The 14,617-nt window shown below is 43.1% G+C and overlaps 1 long non-coding RNA gene across 1 annotated transcript; it reads left to right on the forward strand.

Moving 5' to 3' along the window:
• The first annotated feature begins 1,003 nt into the window (after nt 1-1,003).
• On the forward strand, nt 1,004-3,703 carry LOC137157720 (uncharacterized). Its single transcript, XR_010921211.1, has 3 exons — nt 1,004-1,373; nt 1,583-1,708; nt 3,100-3,703. It is a non-coding gene; the product is annotated as an uncharacterized lncRNA (long non-coding RNA).
• Nucleotides 3,704-14,617: the final 10,914 nt, after the last annotated feature.

Consider the following 14,617-nt stretch of genomic DNA (forward strand, 5'->3'; position numbering starts at 1 on the left):
GGGGCAGGGTGGTGGTGGTGTCTGAAGGAAGCAGGGGTGGGGTGAGAAGATAGGAGCAGCTCCCCTCCTCCCTTGTGCATCCCCCTATCAGGAGCAGGTACCCGCTACCTGGCCACAGGGACAAAACCAGAATTTTCCTGAGGGGGGCCAAGAGGCACGTGTGTGTGAATGGGGTTCCCCCCTTCACATTGCTGCAACCTTCCCCTCTCTCCCCCCAGCCCTCTCACCAGAGAGACCCAGAACTGGTAGGAACCTCTCCCCCCATGCTCCACGGTAGGGAGACAGACCAGCGGTAACTTCTCCCCTACTTGTTGAAGGGTGTGTGTGTGTGGGGGGGGCTGATCTCCTCCCCCAGTTGTGGCTGGCTGCCCCTTACCTGTCAAACCCAGCAAGGTTATTTGCAGCCAGAGGCTCCGTCTTCCTCACTGCTGCTTCTCGAGCATCATCAGTGGCTGGCTAGGCTGTGGCTGCCATGTGTCATTACCTACTGCTACCAAGGAGCGACAGGCACCCCCTCCACTTCCTCCCAGATCCTGGTGCCCCGGCAGTGCACAGATGCTGCTATTTCCAAGAAAGGCTGCCTGTGCCTGACAGGAAATGAAGCCCCGTCCCTAAGCCTTGGCAAAAGTTGCCAGAATATCAACAGGTTTAATTTTTTTTAAATTGCACTTTAGTGACTTGTCATAGCAAAGCCTGGCAAATCTTTCTGAGACCTAAAAAGTCACTACGTTTAATGACAAATCTGCTAAATTGGCACCCCTAGATAGGAGGGCAGGGGGGTTCACTTAGAAGAGCCCAGAGACATTGAGGGGTGGGGTGGGGTAGTTAGTAGATATTTTCAGCAGCTGTTTCTGAAGCTACACAGGAAGTTTCCATTAAGGGTAAGCCGTTTTGCAGGTTCTGCCCATTTACCATCTGAGAGCTGAGCCAATGGGAGCTTAGGGCAAAAAGGTTATAAATACAGGAGTTGGAGCCAATCCTCTGTCCTCAACAAAGGATTACAATATGTTGGTTTTGGCCCAGTACTGTCTACCACTTTGGATGCTGACTGCAGATTCCCTGTCTTGTTAGAAATTAAGGAGACACATTGGGCTATTAGCTCAGGGTCTGGAATTGTTGCTGGTTGGAAGGACTTTGGACTGTTGTTTTTCTGAGGAGATTCTGAAGTGTTTGGAGGGGAGCTGAGAGGCTGACCTTTTCCTCAGGCTCTGGAGGATGCAGGTGACATGTTTTGAGGCCACACAATAGAAATCATCTGTGTGAGAAGATCAGGGGGAATGTGTCTGTATGGATATGCTGAAGTAAAAAATGGTACATGTTCTGTTCAAACCCTGAAATGTGTAACAGCAACAAAGTGGGGAGCTCTCTATAAGGTACAGCTATAGGCTTGCTGCCTACTACTTTTAAGAAGTTACTCAAAAATATTCCAAATTTTGCAACTGTTTGTATATGTATTAAATGTTCACTAAGAAATTGTGTGATACTCCCTCTGAGGCTAGCTGGCATCTGTTATTAACTTCACCTCTGAGGCCTAATTCTGATAATACTACTTTTTTTTTTTTTTTTTTTTTTTTTTGGAAAGTCCTGAAAAGACAGAACTGTGCCCTATACTTCTGCAGAGAAGTAAGCTGAGATGCAGGAAAATGGGGAGTATAAGCATCCCTCTAGCCTGTTGCATCAGGAAAAAGTAAAATCTGGGTTTGTAAATGTAAGTATGCAGCTCTTTATCCTTTATGTACTTCAGGTCTGGAATGATTCCTATATGAAAAGCCGTGGAACATCATGAGTTGCACGAAGTGTTGAAATACCCTCAGCTTGCAGACAGCTTGCTTCTGTGGTGTTGAAACTTTGGAGTCCATGCAAATTTAAAATGGAGTCCATGTGTTTTTGGACAAAGTGCACAAATAACAATTGAATTGGCACTGCTGAACTCTCATTTTCAGAAAATGAATAACGAAGTGGGAATGTAGAGTGTTCCCTTCTTGTGATCTAAACATAGGGGAGCAGATCTTCCCGTAGTGTAAATTCTAATCTGGGATCTGCACCAGGGAACAGAAATGAGTGTTGTGAAGTGGATAGCCCTTATCTTCAGGTTTGCTTTGGGGACAGTCCTGTTAAATGAAAAGCTGATAACTAAGAATAAACTATCCTGAAATATTCCATGACCTTTAACTTTGAGTGGACACCTGGTGTTGCTCTTCCACTACTTTGCACCTGGTGTAGTCCTTCACACCTGTGACAATTGGTGCAAAACATTCCTGCTCTGATTTGGTAGCATTGCTGATCCACTTTGCACAGCTGTGAATGATTACACAAGGCTCAACACAGTGCAAAATCAGGCCCTGATGTGAATTAATCACTCTGCAGAATCTGGATTGGGATTTTAAATACCTCAAAGGTCAGGATGGGTTGGACCTGGGGGTTTGGCCCTTTATGAAGACAGGAGCTGTTTACAAAATCAGATTCAGGTCCAGACTGAAAAATCTCCAAGTTCTGAGGTATTCGCTTTGTTTAGGGCACCTCATGTTATTTGTTCTGGAAAGTCTCTAGTTCTTAACCTTTCCTCTGTATGCAAGTCAAGAGCCAGATCAGCCCTCTCTCAGTATTTTATGAAAGGTCATTAAGCTTAGATCGTGTGGTGTCTAGATACAGTGGTGATGGGCACATTAGAAATACTGTAAAAGTAAATTAGATATGACTATAGTAAACTAGACTGATGAGCTGAGTTATTTTCTTTAAAATAAAAAAAACCCATTCAGTGTGTGTATCAGGTTACTTTTAATTAGGTTCAGAGGCCCAGGGATGAGGTTTTAATTAGGTTCAGAGGCGCAGGGATCAATCTGGACCTTGGAAAGAACCCCTGGTACATTTGCTGTATTAAAGAAACTGAATCTGGTGGTGAGCTACCAATAAGGGAGTTGGTGAGGTGCTGTAAATCAGTTCATCCTATAGCAACAATAATTTGTGAAAATGTCTTTGCAGCAACAGAAGAGTCTATATGATGGTAGCACTGAGTACATGAGGATTAATTAATGATTTCCTAAAGTGATGTTGGCAGGAGATGGTGCTGTAGTCATGTAATTTAATTTCTATTGACAGGGCCGCTAACGAAAATGGATACAGCTGGGTGTACCTTATACTTCACAGAAGTGATTTTGGTAACTGGTAGCTGGACTTGGTCAATGCTGGGAAAGATGTCATGAAAGGCGACCAGTGAGAGAATGGAAAATAATGGGGTTTATTGACTGGCTTGTACCAACAGCACTACTCATCTACAACTGCTTTCCTTAATGCTTTGAAAGATAGTTCACAAATAGTCACATGTAAATGAGTTGAGAGTACTGCAATGAAACTGCTGTCATAGAAGCATAGGGACAGAAGGAAGTCTTGGCATCAAACACCTCATCCTCCTACCTAGCTAATGTTGACACCTTGTAATATTTTAACTCCTTTTAATGGCTTCTGTTCTAGGTAGTTCATTCCACAGATTGATTACTCATTGAGTCAAGATATTTCTCCTAAATTCCTTCTGTTCCCAGATCCTTGTTGGCTTAGCTTTGCGTTCCTGCGTTCTGGAAGGAGGCATGCATTCAAAAAGTTCCACCAGGGCTGGTCGTGCAGTCCTTATTTCACAAGGAGTTGTACTCCTGTAAGTACTGCAGCAGCAACAGGAAGCAGATGTTATTCCTCTCACTCCATTTTGTACAGCTTGACAATATCTTTAACCAATACTGGGGAGGGGGAGGGTACTATGCCTTTGCACTTCTATACTGCCTTCTCTTGATTTCAGCAAGAACTCTGGGTGTTCAGCACCTGTGAAATTCAGGCCCTTGGCATCGAAATTCAGGCACCCAAAATTAAAGGATATGGGTGATATCCTGACCACATTAAAGTCAAATGTGAGTTTTGCCACTGACTTCAGCAGGACCAGGATTTCACCCCATTTTTGAAAATTTGGCCTTAAGTGCGCTCTTTAAGCTTACACAGAGCCAAGAGCCAGATTTCCTGACTCCCCGTCCTGTGCCATAACAGCAAGACAAAAAGCCTCTGGGAAGCCTAAGAGAGTCCTGGACTGAGCTATAAACTTCCTGGAATCATCATTGCTTAAAGACTGACAGAGACCTTATCATTGTCAAAGTTTCCCTAAGCCAATGGCTCATCGAGCTGATGCAGTTAAGGCATAGCAGCTACAGCTACAGTTCACCTAGCTGCAAAATGGGTATCTGATCCATTGGGTTAGGGCGATCAAAGGTGGTCAGACATGGTGCTGGCCACATCGCGCCCTTGGATACCATGGGCTATGAAGCTGATGTGCCTTATTGTGACTGGAACAATTCCATATATGGCTGGAGGTGCTTTCTGGACCACAGTTTGAGAGCTGCACATTTTAGAAAACTTTAGGCGTGTCCTGGAAATCAATCTAGTACTGTTACAGATTTGTCCTTTGTTGTTCCTCATTTTGGATCTTTGACAAACATTTGAGAAGCCATTTACACTGTGGCTTTTACAAGTACGTGACTGCCTGCTCCCTCTGTGGTGGTGTACCATTCATGGTACATTTTTTAACCACCTGCTGACATTTTCCCTGCTAGCTGGTTTTGTGTAAACAGCTTCACTTAGATTGTTATCCTCCTTCCAGGAAAAGTTTTCTTAATCTGCTGGATGTAAGTCAAGAACATCCATTATACCCTCAGATTCTGAAGCACTCCCTTGTTGGTTTTATGGTAATGATAGTGTGTCATAATCCACCATCAATATTCATATCTCACATAGACTTCCTAACTACACTTCATTTACCAAATGCTATAATTGTATATTTTACATGTGGAGATATTAGAGGCAGGATGGCAATGTTCAGTTTACAGCATTTCACTGTAATTTCAATCCGCTCTTTCATGCCTAAAATGTAAACAAACAGCCTATTTAATAACCAGTGAAATTCTGTCAATACTGCTAGTTGCTATGGAGAGAAATCTGTGCTGTTCTGTACTATTTGGTCACTATAAACAGACAACAATGTAGGCATTTGTGACAAAATAATCTAACCCCTTAAACACAGTGGTACTTAAGGGTCAATCCCACCTCATCATATGGCATAGCCCTTTAAGATTTGGAGAAGTTTTGATGTATGCATAGTCCTAGAAAATAAGTATTGGTAGAAAGGAAGCAGTCCTGGTAATAAGTAATGTTTGAGAGAAAGTTAGTTACTGTTTCTTTAAGGGACCAGAAGCCTTGCAGAGTGGTTGGGGCAAGGCTCCCTTCACCCAATCAATTGGGGATGAGGTAGGAGAAGGGGACTGGTATATATATCGCCTCTTCCCTCCTAGCAGGGCAGAGCAGAGAGCAGCAGGGGAAGGCCAGCCAGCCAGCCAGCCAGCCAGCCAGCCAGCTGATTGATCGACTGACCCCTCCTAAGATGGGAGTGAAGGACTAATTTTAGGAAGAGGGCCAGGTGGAGGAGAACTTGGCTGAGGTCCTACAGATGACCTAAATTACAACCCAGCTCCAAGGAGGAAAGCTGGGTACTCCTGCCTGAAAGAGGGACAGAGAATAAAGTAGAACCTCAGCTCCAGGAAGGGGGCTGGGTGACTTCCCACACAGGAGCCGAAACCAGGATCCAGAGTATGTGTGAATTGGAGTGACTAATCGAGTGAGTTATGCTTTGTTGGAAGACTTAATCAGACCCCACAAAGGGGATACATTGATTTGAAGAACCCAAGGGGGCACTGACTTCAATGCACCTACAGGACCATGAGTGGCCACAAAAGGGGAAGTCTGCTGGGGGGCGAAGGGGTAGTGCCCGTGACAGAATTTCAGATTTACAATGCAATATTCACAATGCTCTGTTTGAAATGCTTCATAGGATATAAGCTAAAATAATCAAAATCTAGTAATGAAGCAATCAAAACCAAATACTTGCAAAACTGAGAATAGAAGGGTGACTCAGTGATTTTAAGTAAGAGAAAATGAAACTGAGTGATCAGCAGTTCAAATCCAGCTAGTAATGAAGTTTATTACTATCTGATGGCTGTTTGGTGGACCTTGTGAAATTAGCTGGCATGTCCAGCGCAATCCCAGGTAGATAGGGCTCCACATCAAAAATTCACTAGCACAACTATCACCAATTGGCATTCTTGTTGGTAGTCCCAGCAGAGGACAAGGAGGAGGATGGAGAATTAACTGCTCTTTCAGCCCCAGTGGTACTCTGTGCAGAATAGAGTTGAGTGTGGTGATGTTGGGTTGCTTTATCTGCCTCTGGATGTGCTGCATCTTTTCTGTGGAAGGAAGAGAGTCCAGTCTCCAGGACTGTCAAGCCACCAATTTTCAAATGCAGGAAATGCACTTAATATATTACGTTAAATTTAAAGAAAATAAAAGGTTAATTAATAAGTGAAGGGGGGCTGGAGTTCATAATGGCTGCAGATGTCTACCTTTCTTCAGTAGAAATAGAACATTTTGTGATTTGGCAGAGACATATTTTAGCAGCCTATAAAAGGTAAACTCTGTATTATAGCCAGCCATTTGTACTGTACAAATAAGAGCTGTGAATGCATTCTGGAAGTAATGTCAAAGAGGACCAGATGGGAAATGAGCAACATTCATTCTAATTTAACAGACAGCTAACTCAGTACTTGCATCAACACATTTAGCATTTTTAGTCAGACTCCATTCAGAACAGATTTGCAATATCCTTTCCAAACAGAGGAAATGGAAGGAATGGCTAGTCCTTTGTCAGTTATAAATTAGAAAGGTTTATTTCAAAGCAAGGTACACTTATATCATTTACACCCACAAAATCCTGCACTGCAGCATATACACATTGGTCTAATCACTTGTTTGTGTGCACACATGGAGACTTTTTTGTGGCCCCCCATCATGCTTCACTTTGAATGTTTGTACCATAAAGACATAATCAAGATATTCAACACTAGACTTAGCTTTTAAAAATGTTAACTCACATCTTTATTATTGCAAGATTGATACAGTAGGATGAGTGGAAAACTGCAGGAAAAAACTGGGAATTTTTCCTGAATTTAGCAGACTCCACTACCCTGTTGTTAAACACAGGCACAACTTTCTCTTTTTTTCTTAACTATAAAAAGGAAATTAAATGCAAAGAAACCATGGATCAAATCTTGAACTTCATATTAAAATTTTATTCAGGCTTTTTATTTGGTATTTTTTACTTCGGGGGCACTCTTTGCTGAATGAAGTTCAGGATCTTTGTGTTAAAGTTGCACAGTTAAAATAAAAAAAGTCAGAAAGGGCAAAAGGTTCTAAAGCAATATTAACTCAGTGCCATTTCAAAGCCTCTGTTTTATGGCTGTAGGGAGGCACCAGGTGAAGTTGCAGGTTTGCATTTAAAATAGGGAATCAATCACTTATTATGAAGAATACAGTGCAACCTTAATGTTACATTGACAAATATATCTTCACTTAATTCTAAAATATTCTTTGTCCTGTAGAAATTTATTCACATGACCAACACCTGATACTGAGTCTATTCTTTTAAATACTGAAGCAAAAGGAAGCCAGGAAAAAGCTGAGATTAGGTTGATCAGCATTATGGCTCTTTCTGGCCTTAAAATCTGTGAATCTGATAACTGGTAATTTCACCCGGGGGTTGATACTGTACAAAAATGTTTTTCTTTTGATTAGGGCATCTAATTTAATGGTCCCTTTAGTCCCTTAGTTTTTTTCTACATACTAACTCTGGGCTTCTGCTATGCTATTTTCCTTCTTTCACCAAAAATCACATCGGAAGGTGCTTTGTTACACGAGGCCAGTAATCTGTCTGAAGGCCGCCACAAATCTTCTTTATCTGTCTCGATATGCATATAGTGTATACAGATGGTATGTGAAGAAGTCACTCTCAGAAGCAGAATAGGATCTCTAACTTTCCAAGTGAGTGATCTGCCATTGATCTAAAGGAGCAGCTGTGCCAGCTCAGCTCAGCAGGGATTCTGTTATAGTTGGGGTAGATGGAATTCTACAGCATTCCAGGGCTAATTTCTGCAGCAAGTGCGAGATAATTTTGTGACAGATTTTACCAAAATTTTCTGTTGTTCTGTGGATGTGCCAACATGTAACCATCTGTGATTCTGCACCCACGGATCTCTACAGCATTTCGTACAGGCTGGTTTTTCACAATCCCCCATAGCTAGCTAAGGAAATATTTGCCATGCAGTTTATTTAACTTTTTCAGCACTCTTGGGGATAGTGAATACATCCACGGAGAGACTATATGGATGACTAAATGAGTGTACATGGGATCTCCTGTCAAAACACAGCTAATAAGATTCACCTACCTGCTTCACAACCGTTGTGTGTGTGTTAAGAAGTTAGGCCCTGATCTTGCTACTCACATAGGTAAAGTTATGCATGCGCTTAGGTATTTGCAAGTTCAAGGTTTTAATAGCAGTACAGCACTTTGAACATGGTAAAATTGTTATAGTATAGAAATGCTAGGGTTTTTTGCAGAAAAATGAGAGGGGGGGAATCCTAACCTACAATCGTGCAGTACTGCACACAGAATCCACCATAGCAACTGATACAATTTTCATTGTATGCTAGCAGCCTTTGATAAGCCAAGGTGGTAAATATTTGTTGGGACTAATGTAATGAAACCTATGATATGTCTTGACATTACAAACCAAGATGGCTAAGACAAATAAACTTCAAGCTTTATAGGAAAGTGAGTAGCATTTAAAAAAAAAAAAAAAAAAACCAACCAAAAAACATCCTGCTTTTAAAAAATATCCTGTCCCTTAACAAAATTACAGCAATAGTTTCCTCCTTTAATAGCACTCTTCTCCGGGATAATCTTGTTTTAGTTATGGTTTGTGACAGGCAGACGCCGATGGCTAAATCATCTGACACCCCTAGGGCTTAGTTCACCTGGCTCTAGGAAAAGAGTGGAATTCTATTTTGAGGAGAGAGACCTCAGCTGGAAGAGAGAGGCCCATATTTGCATTTGCTCTTAACTTGGAATAATGAAAATTTTATTTGAATGTTTAAATCATCAGGGCATAAACATATGGATTGCACAAGGGTAATTGTGAATGCAGTTTTTGATCCATGATAATGGAATCTTGCAATGCTTTTGCTGAGTTGTTTCAAATTAATTGTGCTACGTTGTCTATTATGTAGAATTGTATTTGCTCCTTCCTTCCACGCCCCTCACCGCACAATCCTTCCTACAAAAATCAGTGTCAGCCACTGACCAAAAGAAAGGGCAAACATTGAATCTAATCCTGATGAAAATAAGTGCCCATGGAGCAATGGGTGTAAGCATTTTAATCCAAGAGTTCTTGTGTGGATAGTTATTTCTCTGACATCCACAATACCTTAGGCACACAAAGGCCCCAAATAAATACATTCAGAGGTTCTTCAATCTGTCTGCTGTCATTACTGTATGTGATTTTAAAATATTTTTAAGTATGACTTTTCAAAAAAAGTGACTGTAAAAATATCTTATCCAATAGGGCCCTGATTCTGCTGAGAGTTCCCCTATGCTATTGAAGTGGATTGAGACCCAGATCTGATTTTGGGTGTATTCAGAGTCAGATCTGCTGATTTTGGTGACATAAGTTTTTACTGATGTTATCCCCACAAAGGTGAACCAGCTAGTTTCTGTTCTTTCTTGTGCTTACTCAGTTCTAGCCAGTTTCAAGCCCTTTGATGGTAACAGGATTGAACAAATGTAACAGTCTCATCTGACCATTGATAATTTGGTCTGCAGCACCTTTATTGCTGGTGATCTGTGAGAAGAGGGAACCCAGCTGGATTTTCAGATCCCTTATGGACTTTGTAGGGCTGGCAGTTTAGTTAGAAAGACTTTTTAATTGTAAATTGAGCATATTTTACACAGAAATCACCTAGACACAAAAAATGTGGAAGACCATGTTGCCAAATGTATAATCAGAATAAAAGGGAAGGACATGCAGAAGGAGGGGGAGCAGAAAGGTCACACAAAGGTGCACATTAAACAGAATTCTATCTGAACACCAGCTTCAAATAAATATGTTGTTACAACAGGTACAGTGGAATACAACCTAAAACAATTTCTGGCATTACTCTGGGTGGGTGGGTGGAGGGGGGGTTCTATCATACAGCCCTCAATACCACAACATCTGACAGCCCTTCCAGTAGTGCATTATGTGACATCACTAACTTCTGTCATGTGACTTATCCTTCTGCTCCCATTCTCTTCCTAGGGGGAGAATTGTGTGTACAGAATAGTGTTTCATTTTGGGAGGATATTTTAAAAATATTTAACTGTACACAAAGGAGGGTCAAAGTACTTGGAGGAGAAGGCAGGGAGATTTGTAATGAATGTTTATTCCACAGTCTGGGACAAGCCAGAGGGACAGTTCCGCCTTCTGCACAGACAACTTTAACTCTTATGGGGAAAAAAGCTCACTGTGCCTGAGCAGCAGCACTGTCAACTGTTTCTTTTAGATACCCTAAACTTGGGCCCTTGAGCATCTTGATAAGGACCAAGACCATGAACATGTTTTGATTTTCATGGGGAAGCCAGTGTAGGGAGTGGGGGGAAGGTTTGAGGCAGTCATGGTAGCCTGTGTGGTTGAGGAGATGCACTGCAATGTTCTGTACTAGCTGACATTTCCAAAGGGTGGATGGCTTCATGTCCAAATATGTTGCACAGCTGTAGTCCAGACAGAAAATGACAAATGTGTATGTAACCAAGGCCAGGTCGTCTTCTGCCAGAGCAGGACGTAGTCTCCTAGCCGAGATCTGAATGTTACTCAAGGATGCTGCTACGTGACAGCTGAGTGTCAATGAGGAATCCAGGAGCACTTCTAAACTTTGGACTGAATTGACCAATTATGGGTGTCTGCCTTCAACTGAAGAGGAGGCATTATAGCTGTAAGTGCCTCCAACTGCTTTGCTGTTCTCACCAGCATAACCTGCACCTTCCTAGGGTCCAGCTTCAGCCAGCTCTTCTTCATCCATGAGCTGCTCTTGTCCATCTTGTTGCTAGTAGCACCAGTTGTTTTCTTTGGGGTCCAGGAGATCAGTAATTTACTGCTCCCTAGTCCCACTTGGGTGAATCTGATCCCTTTTCTTGTTAGTCACTCCAATGAAACCATATCTTTTCAGGTTCAGGCTGCTTTGTTTCCATGCAGAAAATGTGCTTGTAAAAAAACTAAATGGGCCAAACAAATACAACAGAGCTTCCCTCCGCCCCAGTGCAGGAATAAGACACAGTGTGATTCAGTCCACAGCAATGCTGAAAAGTGTCTCAATTCAGCCAAGTTCCTGTCAGGGGAAAAAAATCCCTCTCCTCCAATTACCCTTTAACTCCAACTCTTTTTGAAGAGCCTTCCTTACTCTTAGTAGTAGATTCAGCCCACCACACTTTCTTCTTGGAGGGGGCTGAAGGATGGAATTTTCCAAACTGGTTGAGTCTTGCAATTTGCTGCACTTAGTACAAGAAACTGTGATCCTCCCTGTATGCTGAAGGAGGTTAACCCTTTCCCTGCTAAGTTTTGGATGGAGTCTATATACCTCATCACAACTTCCACTATGCTCCTTCTGCCCTTAACCTTCCCAGTGAATAAATTCTGGCTTGGGTTAATCCTACAAGAGTTGCCACTTTACAGACATGCTGAGTGACCATTCTATGTATTGCCCAAGGCCACTGAATATAGTGAATACTGTCTCCTGTGTCTTCATAGCTGCCAAGTTTTCTGCAGCTCCATGTCACTGTTTATACAAATTATTTAATGAGCTGATGTGCACATCTGCAAGTGGCTTGAATATAATCATAAACTTCAGCTTTAAAAAAGAAAAGTGAGGCACAAATCCTGCCCCAGAGCACTGCGAGCAAGCAGAAGTATGAAGCAGTAACCCCACCCTACCTTTAAAAAAAGGGGAGAGGCCTGTAGCACCTTAAAGACTAACAAAGGCATAAGCTTTCGTGGGCTGCAACCCACTTCGTCAGATGCATGAAATAGAAATCAGATAGGAGGTATATATTCATCCAAGGGTAAGAAACAACAAGGGGGAGGGCAGGTGTGAACAAAGTCCATTCAGTTAGATGAGGCCTATTCACAACTGTTGATTAGAAGGTGAGAATGCATGAACAGTGACAATTACTACTTGTAATGAGAGAGCCATTCCACGTCCCTATTCAGACCCAGTCTGATTGTGTCAAGTTTGCATATGAGTTCCAGCTTTGCAGTTTCTCGCTGAAGTCTGTTTTTGAAGTTTTTTTGTAGAAGTATGGCAACTTTCAAGTCAGCTACAGAGTATCCTGGGAGATTGAAGTGCTCTCCTACTGGTTTAAGGATGTTACCATTTTTTATGTCTGATTTGTGTCCATTTATGCTTTTGCGTAGTGACAGTCCGGTTTGGCCAATGTACATGGCAGAGGGGCATTGCTGGCACATGATGGCATATATTACATTAGTAGATGTGCAGGTGAATGAGCTCCTGATGGTGTGGCTGATGTGGTTAGGACCTGTGATTGTGTCACTAGAGTCGATGTGCGGGCAGAGTTGGCAACGGGGTTTGTTGCAGGGATAGGTTCCTGGGTTAGTGTTCTTGTGTATGGTTGCTGGTGAGTATTTGCTTCAGGTTGGGGGGCTGTCTGTAAGCAAGGATAGGCCTGTCTCCCATGGCTTGAGCGAGTGAGAGATCATCTTCTAGGATAGGTTGTAGATCCTTAATGAGGTGTTGGAAAGATTTTAGCTGGGGGCTGTAGGTGATGGCCAGTGGTGTTCTGTTTTCTTTGTTGGGCCTGTCCTGTAGTAGGTGACTTCTGGGTACCCATCTGGCTCTGTCAATTTGTTTCTTCACTTCCCCAGGTGGGTACTGTAGTTTTAAGAATGTTTTATGGAGATCCTGTAGGTGTTTGCCTCTGTCTGAGGGATCAGAGCAAATCCAGTTGTATCTTAGGGCTTGGCTATAGACAATGGATTGTGTAAATGTGTCCAGGGTGGAAGGAGCTGGTAGCTGAGCCCCTCCTCTGCCATAGGGACCAAAGCTCTCTGGTTTCCTTTGGTGCATAGATGCTAAGTTTAAGCTTAAAACCTGTTTAAAGAAAACACAGTCTCCTCCAGTCTCATTTCCACAGGGATTGTTCTGCTTCCTTATGCTGTCCATAGCTCACATTCATCAGTGTGATTGTCTGGGGAATGGGAATGGGGCTGAGGGAGGGGGAGAGACTGCACACTTGTAGGTGTTAAACTTCAGCTCAGCAGCCACTGATTGCACAAAGAGGGCAAGGAAGGGGCATCTGGGAGCCAGCCTCCCCCAGGAAGGAGAAGCAGCAGAAGTGGCAAGAGAGAAGGGGACTCCTAAAGCCCCCTCTCCCAGGCAGAGGGTAGATGCCTCTTGGCACAGGAGATTGCTGTGCTTGGGACACTGAGCAGACAGCGTGCTGCCTGCCAGCAGGGTTCATGGCCTGTTAAGGTGAAGGAGGAACTGGAGGGGGGGAGTGTAAGGAATCTGGAGTGTTGGTGCCAAGGGCATTTATGTGAATGAGGGTTGTGATGCGTAGCTGCAGGCGTAAATAGTAGGTACAGGGTAGTTGCAAAATTACTCATGCTGGGGTAAGTAGTTGGAGGAGCAGAAGTTGGTGATGGGGGTAACCTAAATCCATAAAGGGAGTCTCCTACCTCCATTGTTTCCCCCCTGGCATCCAGCAGGGGGACTAGCAAATTAGGAGGCAGAAGGGCCACCTGTTCAACAGGCACCACAGCAGTTCTTGGTCATGTGGAGTAACAACTGCGAGCAAAACACCTGCTGCTTCTCTGCTGCCCAGCCAGCTGCATGACAGTCAGGCAGGAGGTGGGACTGAGTGACAATCAGGCTGGGCTGCAGGGGTGTTTATAATGTGAGCTGTGTGACAGTTGGCAGAATGGTGCCTTGAGGAGGGGCTCTAGTAATGTGCTCTGCACCCTTTCATCTTTGGGTTGCTGGTTCAAATCTAGTCCAGGCTTCTATAAACTGTTCCCTGTGCCTGCACAAGCAGCCTACATGCTCAGGGCTCTGGTTAAGAATGACTGAAAATTGTAACCATTTGAGGATAATAGTAGAGTCTATGGCCCTCCTAAACCACCCACGGACCTCAGCACTTTTGTGTGAAAGAGGGCTGTACGATACCCTTTAAGGGAATTTTGTGATTTCAGTACAGTTCTCACGGGACACGAGTCCACATCACAAAAACCAACACTACCATTGGCTGTTTCAATAGAGAAGATAGTGAGCAAATAGGATTCAACTGCCTCCTTTTAGAGGGTCTCTCTGGGCCAGGTCTGACTCTCACTGTTTGAGCCATCAGGGAAGCTTCCTCTGATTCTGCTTGTGTTATACGTGTCCTGTGACTACTGAGCAGCAGGGCTGGTAACACAGCACATAGCTAAGGAACTAATTTCACGAGCGAAAAAACTTTTTCATAAACCCCGCTGTGGCATGCTAATGTTACCTTCACCTGCTCAAAAGATAGCATTATATACTCAGATGCCTCCATGCAGAAGTGAAAACCTATGGCACTCTGAGGAAATAAAGTTTGATGCAACTTCACGCTCTCAACAGATACAGTAAAATACCCATCAGGAAAACAACATGGTTGAGACAAACTAGTGCT

Source organism: Emydura macquarii, unplaced genomic scaffold, assembly GCF_026122565.2.
Source record: "Emydura macquarii macquarii isolate MOO-44397 ecotype Brisbane River unplaced genomic scaffold, CSIRO-AGI_Emac_v2 contig_1551, whole genome shotgun sequence".
NCBI lineage: Eukaryota > Metazoa > Chordata > Testudines > Chelidae > Emydura > Emydura macquarii.